Source organism: Grammomys surdaster, unplaced genomic scaffold (assembly GCF_004785775.1).
Source record: "Grammomys surdaster isolate TR1022 unplaced genomic scaffold, NIH_TR_1.0 62, whole genome shotgun sequence".
NCBI lineage: Eukaryota > Metazoa > Chordata > Mammalia > Rodentia > Muridae > Grammomys > Grammomys surdaster.
This window is the reverse complement of record NW_021604564.1, coordinates 26,532,127-26,545,284: the sequence shown is the minus strand read 5'-3', so window position 1 is coordinate 26,545,284 and position 13,158 is coordinate 26,532,127.

Here is a 13,158-nt window from a genome sequence, read left to right as displayed (position 1 = left end):
GATAGATAGATAGATAGATAGATAGATAGATAGATAGATAGATAGATGGCCATGAAAATGAATGGAAATCTGAATGGATAAGGGAAGCACCCAAGAATCAGTGGGAGTGAACATAGCTATGACTCACTTCACTGTGGATCTGGAACTTGAAGTGAAGACCTCCGCAGAGGGGAGACCCTCTCTCAAGTCTCAGAAAGTCGCGACCACCCAGTAATCTACTCGAGACACCATATACCGGAGCAATTGCGAGGTTATTTATTAGGGCGTGACAACTAGCTGCCGGTCAATTCGCATGCCCACGCAGGAGCTGAATTGACCCCGACTGCCAGTTTGAAAGGAGTTTTTATAGGGAAAAACCACAAACCAAGGAATGGGAAGGGGGTGAGGGTGGGTTGCTAGGGTGGTATAACATAAAAATAGTGGAACATTCCAAAGGAACCCAACCTACATGAGTCAGGTCAGATGAAAACTCTCTGTACACTTATCTTTCTCAAGAATGTAGTCCTGCCCTGTCACTTCGGCCTTGCCCTGTCACTTCGGCCTTGCCCTGTCACTATGGTTCTCAGCTTGGTTCCACCTGACTAAATTGCATTCTAGCCAGTCTGTCCACATTTCCAACCTGCTTCATGCCTCCATGTCTTTGTAAAGAAAGCCTAAAGAATATTTTATGTCTAAAAAGGATTCTATATACCCAGTATCCATAACTTTTCCCTCTACATTAGATGCCATTTCCCATAGCCAGACAGGAACCCCAGTTGAGCAATAGAGGCACCAACCTATCTACAAAACTTTCAACCCCAAATTTATCCTGTTTATTAGAGGGAGGAGTGAGTGGGGGAGCAGCCTCACAGAGGCAGTGGAGGAGGGATTGGATGGGGGGCTATGGAGGAGAATTTTGATTTGTAAATAAATAAAATAGCCAATAAAAATATTTTTTTAAAAAAGAATAAATGCAGGCATGGGGGATGAAACAGAGATTGAGTCAATGGCCAATCAATAACTGACCCAACTTGAGACACATCCCATGGGCAAGCAACAATCTCTAGCACTATTAATGATACTCTGTTGTCCTCTGAGAGGCTCTACCCAGCAGCTGTCTCAGACAGATACAGACACCTATAGCCAAACAACAGACGGAGCTTAGAGACTCTTACGGAAGATCAGGGGGGAGGATTACTGGCCACAAAGGGGATAAGAATTCCACAAGAAGACCAACAAAGCCATGTAAGCTGGACACTTGGGACTCTCTGAGCCACCAACCAAAAAACATGCATGGATTGATCTTAGGCTTCCCAGTATATATGTAGCAGACGTGCAGCTAGAACGAGGTCTATCTCTAAGGCTGTTGTCTGTCTGTGGGATATGTTCTTCTAGGTGGGCTGCCTTGTCTGGCCTCAATGGAAGGAGAAGCACCTAGCCTCACAGAGACTTGAAGTACCAGGATGAGGGAATACCAAGAAGGAGATCCACCTGCTCAGAGGAGAAGGTAACTGGGGGATGAGGGTAGGATTGTGGAAGGGAGTAACCTGGAGTGGGGGCAGTGAGCAGGGTGTAAAGGGAATCATTTAAAAATTAAATTAAACAAAAATACCATCCTCATGAAGATAAATAAGCAAATAAGTGGAAAATTTGAAGGCTTGTCACTCATCTGCCACATACTAAATGAATGTAGTTTAAGGGCTATAAGCAAACTTTATGTGGATCTTAAAACTATCCAGTTCCTCATAGTCTATTTTCTCCCGAGAACCTGGCTTCTGCTCATGTGTGTACCATCACTGGAAATGCAGAAAGAACATGGCTTTGTTTGTTACTCTGGGCATTTATTATGTAGAGACAGCATCTCAAATACACACATCCTTTTAAGAAACTGTTTCAGATACTGAATTAAGAGAGTGTGTTGAGTAGTATCTTGACAAAATCTAAAATCACCTAGGACATGGAATTCTAGGTTGGGGGATTATCTTGTTTACATTATCTGAGGTGGCACTGCTCACTGTCTTTAGTACCATTCCCTAATGGGATTTCAGGGCTGCAATGAAAACAGGAAACTGGGCAGCAGGATATACACCCTTTTTCTGACCTAATTGATTATGGATGCAATGTGGCCAACAACTTCAAGATTCTTATGCCTCAAATTTCCCACCAAGAAAGAAGTGCTCCTTGATCTGTGATCCAAAATGAATCCTTTCTCCTTTAAGTTGCTTTTCACAAAGTATTTTATGATCCCAACCAGAAAAGAAAGTAAGACAGGGTATTTTAATACATTCATATTTATCTAGCTCGTGTATAATATAATTTGTGTTTGTTGAATTAGTTTATAAATACAATGATGAACTGCTACTACAAATTCTGGATGATGTTTTAGACTTTAACTAACTTGCTGACATTCGGGATCTTGCTCTATACATGGTAATGACAATTTTGTCAAATTTAAATATAAGAATATAATTCAAAATATTTTATATTCATAATTTTGTATTAACTTTCAGATGCATGACAGTTGCACAAAGTCATTAAGCTTTAGATACATGTATTGTTCAGATGTGCTGTGAGTCAGAAGCATGACTATTATCAATAAAACAGAGCTCATGTAGTTCACCTACCACACAAAAGGACTGTCTTTACAAGGTCTCAATGCTAATCCATACTATTAAAAACAGTTTTGAAAGTGATGCTGTTTATATGTGATCAAAGGGAAAGGTAATCACTTTTAAATTGAACTAGAAAATTAGTTTTGTTATTAAAAATGTCTTTATGCAAAATGAGTTTTTGGCTCTATTTTTACTCTTTTATAATTAGGGGACAATTTAATCAGAACAAATAAGCCATACTATTAGTGTCAATCTCATTGTATATTTGGGAGAAATTGGAGTTAATTATAGCGATGTGCCAACTAGCATAGAAATGTGTAAGGGCTTTGAGAATGTTAAAATTTACCTAAGTGCTTAAGTTGGCGGAACCTGATGTTTTCAAAGATCTTTGGTTTACCAGAATGAGGGGGAAGGAATTTTGAATAATTATCCACTTTCTTTTATTTCTTTTTCTGTTTTTTTATTTTCCTTCTTGGGGACATAGGTTCATAGACTTCAAACTCCCAAAACAATCAATAAAATAACCTTAAATTCCTGAACCACTCTTTCTTCGATTTTCCGAGTACGAAAATTCCAAGTATTTACAATCAGGTCTAGCTAAATTTCATGGTTTATACAGTTTTTCAATACTTGGGCTTTAAATATTTACTAAAATACTGTGTTTTTATATGGCAATCTTTCTCTAGTTCAGAATGTCTAATATTACTGACATTTTTAACAAAACAACTTTTTACTGTGGAATAAATATCACATGCCTTACAATACATTTAATAGCACCCCTTGGACCTGTGCCCAATCCAAATTTATAGCACACAGTGTCTCCAGGATTAAAAAATATCTATTGCATAGAAGGAACTATGAAAAGTCAAACCTATGTGAATCCTGCCCATTGATGCAGTGATGACTTATTTAATTGTGGAGAAATAGAATTTCCAGATGAAGAACCAATGTTATTTTCATCTATCATCCATTTATGAATCTAATCTAACATCATTTTGACTATCATATCAAATTAATGGAGTATAATAACTAAATTAATACCTGACCGCAATATTCCACTAACATAAACACTAAGAATGTCATCATATACTGTGAGATTTCCTGACTTTACTGTAATCTGCCTAAATAAAATCCCAACCAATATATTGCTAAGTGTATTGATTTATGACTTTCCTTTGTTCATTGACAACAAAAACTCCATGGATCCTTTTTCAAGATGGAACATGCCATTAGGGGTATTCTGAGTCTATGTTCCTGGGCTGTGGTCAATCATATTTGTTTTAGAATGAGCTATTTTTTTATTCATTTTGAGCAAAAGCTCAACTTCATTTGGTCAAAACCACTGTCTCAAATTCTACGCAGACACATAAACTGCCATAACAAGAGAATAGCTCAAAAAACATTTGTGAACAATATTAATAGCCACCATTTAATGTCTCCTTTCTTTGGTTTTTCTATTGAAAAGTTTTAGTCTGTGTAGTGGCTATCATAGAAATTAATAAATAGATTATTTTAAAAAATAGTTGAGATTAGAGTGTTTTTAAAGCAGGTTTCAACCTAAGCTCTGAAAGCACAACAATTTTATCCTACGCTTAGCAGAAAATTTATTGTTTAGCCAATATTTATCTAATTTGAGGGATAGATGGGTTGTCTTGCAAGTAGCCTTCATTGTCTAAACAATTAAGTTTCTATGCAGTCACTGTAAAAGTGATAGGCATCAGAATCATAAAAAGTGTAGCTGTAAGAGAAAGGATGTAAGTGGAAGGTAGCAGATGAAATCAGTCCTCAGTTGTCTATACTTCAGTGTCTCTCTCACATATATGTAACAGAGCACCAGAAAGCCATCTTGAGATACTCTAGAGAACTACAATAGTGTCAAGCTACCCTTAGTGTTCCAATTAGCAACACTGACAGTTTTTCTTTGAGTTGTATGACCACTGAATATTTTCCCCATATAAATGTGTCAGATCTCCTAAATATACAATAGCAATTTGTTTTGAAGAAAGTGGGCTTGTCTTCTGAATTTGTATGCAGTGTTGGTGTGCTGTTGACGTTTACAACACACCAAGACTGAATAATTTTTTGTTAAGTCAGAAGTTGTAATATTGTTGTTAATCCATGCGTCAGTGGCTGACAGTATTTTTTGTCTCTGCACAATTCATGAAAAAGTGGATTAATAAATACATGAACAAGTGAATGTGTTTGAGGTTAGGCCTGCCCATCAAGCTTCTGTGTATGTGTGTATGGGATATGGTTCTCAATTTTAGGTAGAGAAAAGTTAGGTTGTTACTGTATATAGAATTTATACCTAGATTTTGAGTATAAATATACAACAGTATTGTAAAGCATTTTAATCTTAGCATCTCATCGAAGTCACAAAAAAGATGTTCATTAGCTCTACCTTCATTCTACAATCAGACCTATATTGTGTATATCCCTGGGACTTGGCGGACAGACTCATAACTAGTTTATTCAATAATTTTGTTTGTTCCAAGGATGCTGCCTCTTCACTGGTGATCTCATATTCTAGCATAGCATTGTTTCAAGCAACAAATAAAATAATGGAATTGAAATACTTGCAAACTGATTGACATACTGCCAATATTTATCTAAGTACTAATGAATGCTTAAGTATTTAATCTAGTCAGACTTTATTGTCCACCACAAACAGCAAATACAATCAACACAAATCTTTACTGTCAATATTTGATGATAATAAAAATTTGTGCTGATAATTTTGTTATGTTTCATTTTGTTTTGACCACTTGGGCTGTTTCCTCTTTGCTTTCACTATGTTAGACTTCTTACTGAAATATTCTTCATCTTTGACCCAGCTAACTAATGAACAACTTCAGCTTTTTGTATGTTGCTTTCCACAAATGCATTTGCATTGTTCAGTTTGTGTCGAGTCTTTCTTGTGCTCCTGGAGGACTCATCTGGGAAAGGATTGGACAGCACTGCACTGTTCACTGTCATCAGCATTCTTTGACCTTATTTTGTATTCAAAGAGGTAATTCCTGAATCATATCAGTGTCTTTTTTTGGGGGGGTGGGGGTGACTGATCAGAATAGTGTGCAGATAGGTCATTCCTCCAGTCATGTGACTAAAATGGTCTCTCAGTTCCTCCAGAGTTAGCATAATTGTAGTGAAGAAAAACCACCTACCCACACTGTTATTTTACTCATGTTTTTCAACAAGAAAAGGCAAGAATAGGAGCAATTACATAACTCAAAGCAGCTCACTGCAGTTCTTAGTGCACAAATAGATTCCTTTATAGACAAAGTGGGGTGCTGTGTGCTCAGGAATCACAGTGCTGACTAGGTACAAGGGGCTGAAATAAATGCTGGGGCCTATAGTCTTCAAAACAATATGCTTTTGGAGAGGGAAAATAGCAGCATATTGTCACATATTTCAATTGGAAAGTGGTGAGATCATGAAATTGTAGCATAAATACCACGTGCACGTGTGCACGCACGCACACACACAGGAATTAAACTGATCTCACAATGCCTCTTTGCATGCTATATTCAGTTTTTGTGATTATGACCTCGAGCTTAAACCTACTTGGTTGTGATCCTAATTTTCTACTCAATCTTTGTTTAAGTCCTACTGAGAGAATGATATTGTGTGATTATTCAACAAGGCAGAGAACTGGGAACAGAGGACTCCCTGCTAATGAGAACAAGGGAAGGGAAGAAGAATGTGCCAATCTAACTGTTTTACCTGCAAATTGAGCTGCCAGACACGAGGAAATAAATCATGCCTTATCACAAATCACTCTTCATGAAAAAGAAAGTCTAAAAATAAACAGAAAGGACAACAAAGTGTTTAGACTGACTGTAGAGAAGTGGCACAAATTTATCTTACTCCATTTTAAATAGTCACATAAATGCCAACTGTTCTTCATTTGGTTTTTATAGCAATAAATACAGCATTACCTTCTGAATTACTTAGTCATATTTATAGGAATTGAAATAGGTCAGACTTTAGATTTAGCTTCTTTTAAATTCTGTGGTTTAATTTATTATATTTAAGAATAAATAAAAATTAGTTATAGTAGAATTATTTATATTTATACATCAATAGAAAACTACATTTGAATTATAATCACCAGAATAAACTTTTGAAAAGTAATAAGAATAAATAATAAAACTAATAAGATATACATGTGCTTATTTATTTCCAGAACACACATGATAGCATTAAATTTAATATAAATGTTCAAGTTCCATTCATTCTTCTTGATATTCGATCAGTATCCACAGTGAAATCACCAGAGCTTACTTACTGTGCCAAGGTTACCTGATGTGACTAGTGAGAAATGAATCTTGACCATCATAAGTTGAAGGGTGTCACAGCAAGACTGAAGCAGAGACAAGTTTATGCCAAGCAATCAGAATTTTTATATCCTTATCATGAACAGAAAATAATGGCAGTTGCCAAAATCAATACGTTGATAGTTGCCAGGATACTAAGATATTTGCAAGGTATATAGGTATACAAGATTCATATCTAAGACCAATTGTCCTGTCAAGTTTCTATATGCTCCTTTGACTTCTAGGAAACATAAAGAAATAAGGCAGCCTAAACGTTTCACTGTCTGAAGTTATGCCTGTATTGCTCACGAACTGAAAGGCCCCAAGAGCCACAAAGTTTCTTAAACCTGAAAAACCCAAGAAGCATGCCTCTTAGCTAGACCAAGTCAATTCCATGATTCCCCACACCCCAGTACAATGCAATGCAAATGATAGTGTTTTTTAAATGATCATATTGGCTAGTTCTGCTTTCAATACTATAAAACTCATGTGAAAAATAATGAAGCAAGTAAACAAAGAACGCAATACAATGAGGTGATTATCTCCAAGAAAAAGAGGAAGATGAATTTTAAAATGATGATAATTAATGATATATTTCTGTGTGTTCTCATGCCTAGGAGGTGTAATGGCTTCTTAGGAAACTTTCAATCATTTGGAACTTTTTGGAAATTACATTGGAGCTTCCAAAGTATGAGAACTTGGCTAAGATACTTAATACCTCTAAGTTTGTATTTCATAACTATATATAAAAGGTAAAATCAACTGTATAGGAAAATTGTTTTGTTTACAGATAGAATAGATCAAGCTTCATTTAATTTGTACATGTATGTTATTATGAAATTACGGTCATAATATTCTATCTATCCTCTTCTGTAGGGAGAGAGAGAGAGAGAGAGAGAGAGGGAGAGAGAGAGAGAGAGAGAGAGAGAGAGGGTAAAAGCTGTTTGATTGTATATGGGATGGATCTCCAGGTGGGGCAGTCTTTGGAAAGGCCATGCATAGACTGCCCCACCTGGGGATCCATCCCTTATACAGTCACCAAACACAGACACTATTGTGGATGCCAAGAAGTGCTTGCTGGCAGGAGCCTGATATAGCTGTCTCTGGAGAGGCTCTGCCAGAGCCTGACAAATAGAGATGAGGATCCTCACAGCCAACCATTGGACTGAGAACTGGGTCCCTAATGGAGGAGTTAGAAAAAGGACTGAAGGAGCTGAAGGGATTTGCAACCCTATAGGAAGAACAACAATATAAATCAACAGACCACCTAGAGCTGCCAGGGACTAAACCACCAACAAAAGAATACATATGGAGGGACCCATGACTTCAGCCTTCAGCCGCACATGCGGCAGTTCAAGGCCTTGTTGGACATCAATGGGAGAAGACACCCTTGGTCCTGTGAAGCCTGATGCCCCAGTGTAGGGGAATGCCAGGGTGGGGAGGAAGGAGAGGATCGGTGGGTGGGATAACACCCTCATAGAAACAGGGGGAAGACGGGCTAGGGGGTTCTGGAAGGGAAACCGGGAAAGAGGATAACATTTGAAATGTAAAAAAAAAAATATACATCCAATAAAAGAAAAGAAAAAAAAAGAAAGAAAGAGAGAGAGAGAGAGACAGAGAGACAGAGAGACAGAGAGACAGAGAGACAGAGAGACAGAGACGGGGAGAGAGAAAGAGAGAGAGAGAGAGAGAGAGAGAGAGAGAGAGAGAGAGAGAGAGAACTAGCTGTTTGATTGTAACTAGGATTGGTTAGGATGCAATATTTTAGTAAATTAACCAGAAATATGGATCATGTATGTTTCTCTGAAAGCAGAAGTATAGAAAATTCAAGAGCATTTTCCCACTAGCATTCATGTTTTGACTGAGGCAATAAGATACTTGGAGTCTTATTAATACCAGGTACATGAATTTTTTTCATTTTGACAGGGTCTACCTTAAACATCTCTGGCATTTCTTACAGATACTCATATTTCCATCCTGAGATGCAGCCTAGCAGAAATTTCTGAATCACAGACAATTTCTAATTTACAAGCAATCAACAAACATGCATTGTTACTTTTAAAAAGAGAATTTTAATATTAAGTATTTTTATAACACTTCCATATATTTTCATGTATTTTGGAGTAAGAGGGGTTTTATGATGTATTTTAAACCTGGTGGAAAATGGAGCCTTTACAGGACCAGTAATTTCACCTCTATTTTAGTAGATGTTGTTATTTTTTTTGTTTGAAATAGCATAAAATGATAGAATTTCTTTAAAGCTTTTTTCTTGTAAGTAACCATTATCAAGAAGTTCACATATATTTGCTTAATTTCTGAAATATTGTTTGGAATATCACAATTTTAGAAAAAGAGTATCTTAATCATGGATCATTTTACTTCTGTCTTATTTAAAGTTGAATGCATTCATTTTAAATTTGTTTTGTATATTAAGACAAGCACCTTAATTGGTTGTCCAATTCATAATAGTCAGTCTTCAGATAATATACACACAAGCCCCACTAAACAAGACTGAGCAGGTTCTAGTATGTAGTTATCAGTATTTACAATAAAGATATGTTGGGAAATCTGATAATATACAAGCAAGAGAATGAACAAAAGTCTCAATATGCCCAAATAACAACTTTCTGTATTTTGAAATATTTTATCCTCGAATTTCACTTCTGTGTGTCTTCTATATCTTTGATGAAGTTGCATAATTGCAAATGAATATACTAAAGGTTTTTTCTTTTTTCCAAACAATCCTAGATGTTTGTACATTAAAAGTATAAATATTAAAAGCATGAACTTGTTTACTTCTTAGAATAAAACATTCCTTTTATGTTGGTGGATAGTATTAATCTTTCTTATCCCTCTATTTTCACGATTGAAAATGGGATGAAAATAAAATTACTTTTACCATAACTGTCATACGGGTTATCCTTGACCTATCCCCGACTATGCTGAATCTCAACCGCCATGCCTGAGTAGCTTTGCTTGATTTTTATGCACTTTTCCCAGCCTACTATAAATAACTAAGCTATGAAGGCTGCACAAGGAGTTTTCCAACCAAACCTTTGCCCTAGGATTTTCTTCACTCTGAAATTTTAGCATGAGATAAGGCAGATACAATCTAGCAGATACCTTGAAGAAGGTCAAAATAATCCTGATCACTTTATAAGGAACAATCTTCAGTCCTTGTCTTTCTCACACAAATCTATTACAAGGACCATCTTTACTTCTATCTGACCCCGATGCGACTACATTTCCTTCATCTACTTGGGTTTGCTGCCGCTTAGGAGCACACTACTTTATTAAAGTGCTGAACACTAGAACCCTGGATTTGTTTTCCACTACTACCACCACCCATGTCAGGATTCCTTAGGCCAGTGTTATTACACTGAGCTAAGACTATTCCAAAATTGTTGATTACAAAGTCAATTTAAATGTCCTAAATAGTAGATTATAAATAAAGACGTCTATTTGTGATTGATGATATATTTCTAATTGTGAAGGTTGTGGATGATTAAGGAGATGGTACAGTACTACTTATGACACATGCATGAGGATATAATTTGGATACTTAGCAATCATGTAAAAACTGGGTATTGTGACAATGCTTGTAATCCCAACACTAGGGAGTCAAAAATTAAAGGTTCCTTGAGTATTGCTAGCTACTTACTTTAGCCAGATAGTGAAGTCAATATCACCAAAAGACCTATCTCAAAAAGAACATAGCTGAAATTAGTAGAAGAAGATATCCAACCTCAACATCTGGCCTCTACACACACACACACACACACACACACGCACACACACATACACACACACACACACACACCCCAAAATATAGTTCTCAGATGTAGAAAATGTTTTTTTCTAACTTCAAAAACAGTAACATTCACCATTACTATTTATGCATTTTCTGATTTTAGTGGGAGTAATACTAATAAGTTATTAGATATTATCTTGGAAAAAATTAATTTTTAAGTATATATATATACTTTGCAATGATAAAATAGTAACATAATTAAAATTAAGACTCAAAGCATTTATGCCTCACAATGAAACAGTCAAATCCAATTTAATAGAGTTTAAAACTTTAGCAATATATTATAGTATTTATTCAATGTTCTGTGTACCTGAAAAATTCTAGACTAAATATATGCTCCTAAAATATCTCTAATGCACAAAGACAGATAATTAATCACAGACTTGGATAAATGTTGTCAGCATCTGAACCATAAAAATATAGATTGCTTGATGTTAGTTTTAAATTCTTCATCAAGTTAAGTTAGTTAAGACAACACAACAGTCATGTCACTCATCAATTCTCTAAACCAGAAGAGGTTTTGTTAATAGTAATTATTAAAGATTATTTCATGAATGTGTGCATCGCACAGAGACATGAGCCATACAGAACACCTTGGATACATTGTCTCCGAGATATGAGTTATAAATGATACAGCATCATGAATTAACAAGACAAGAAAGTAGTTTTAAGAAAGGCAAAGGAAAGCTAGAAGTAAGCACTTTGAAATGTTTTGTCATTCTACAGAATGTAATATAAGAGAAAATGCCTTCTGAGGAAGCTGTTAATTCAATCTTGCTGTATTATACTGTTGAAACTTGAAATTTATTTTTTATTTTTGATAAATTTAAAATATGTTTATACTAATAACACATTTTTCTACAGTATAACAAAAATAATTTATATGTTCATATGCTTACTTTTAGGCTTATTTTAAAGTTTTGATTTTTTATAGTTTTTAAATTTTTAAATGTTGTATTTGTTTTATTTAAAGCATTCTCTGATCTCTGATCCTGTATACATAATAAATTAATCATATTTCCATATAATTATAATATAAAATTATGTTAATACTACTTTATATTGTATACAAAAATTAAGGTTTAATTGCAAATTATGTATTTTGCTTTAAAATGAACATTTAAGTCTGAGAATATTGTGCAGTGCTAAAGGATTCATAATGTCCTTGCAGAGGACCCAAATTTGATTCTTTGTACCCATGCTGGATATCTCAAAACCACCTGTAACTCAAGCTACAGGGTGACCCCCAAGCCACTGTGGAGACATCTATTTAACCAACATACACACACACACACACACACACACACACACACATACGTGCATATACATACATGCACATATATACATACCCACAAGTACATAAGCATAGTAGACACACAAACATCCACACATGTACACACATACAAACATTATAGGCAAATGCATTACAAATACAAGAGTAAATTCTTTAAAATAACATTTTTTTAAGTTGTCTAAATTAGTCATAGACTTTCTCCAAAAAGTACGAGTCCCAGATTGTATATTATTTGTACATTACTGAAGTTCCTCATTGTGCTTACAATTGGCAATGAGCTCTGATTTAAAACTGGTTTAGAATTTCAAGTGGAATGCTTTGAGAAACACTCAGCCAAGGCTTCAAAATTTGTGAGCACTCTTTGAAGGACTGTTAATATACTAGTTACTTGTTTCAATATACTAACTTTTAATTTACTTAAACAATAAAAAATGTAAGACATCTATTCCAGTTTTAGAAAGCTAAATTGTATTTTTATTCATTCTCTATCATTTTAATGCCAAAAGAAACCCTTCATGGAGAAATATTTAAAGCGCCACAAGCTTACATATTTTGTTCTTATTCATATATTAATATCAACTGCAATGTTACTACATTTTAAACTTTAATTTGAAATCTTTGACACACAGTGGATAAGAGTGTTTCTTTTTAATACAGCTATTTAAATTCAGTTTGACTGACTTAATTATTTAATTATTTCATCAAAATAGAGGCTTTAAATTACTTTTGGTGACTTAAAATATCCATAACTCAAATAGTTTTTGAGATATTTAATAGTCACCTTTATTTCTACCTTTGAGAATTCTCTGTTCAGATATTTAGTCTATTTTATTCATTTAGCATATTTTATTAAAAACTGTTTCATTCAATATTTTCTGATTACTGCTTCCCCTTCCCCAGTTTCTCCCAGATACTTCCCACATCCTCACCCACCAAGTTATAAATCTTTTCTTTCTCTCATTTTATATAAAAAAAAAACCAGGCAAAAAAATAAAAAAGAAAATCACAAACATAAAAACACAAAGTCAGAAAAAATACAGAAACAAAAGATTAGTAAGCTTGGGATAAAAATACAGCATGAAACAATCTTTGGACAGGCCTGCCTGCTGCCTGCTGCCTGCTGCCTGCTGCCTGCTGCCTGCTGCC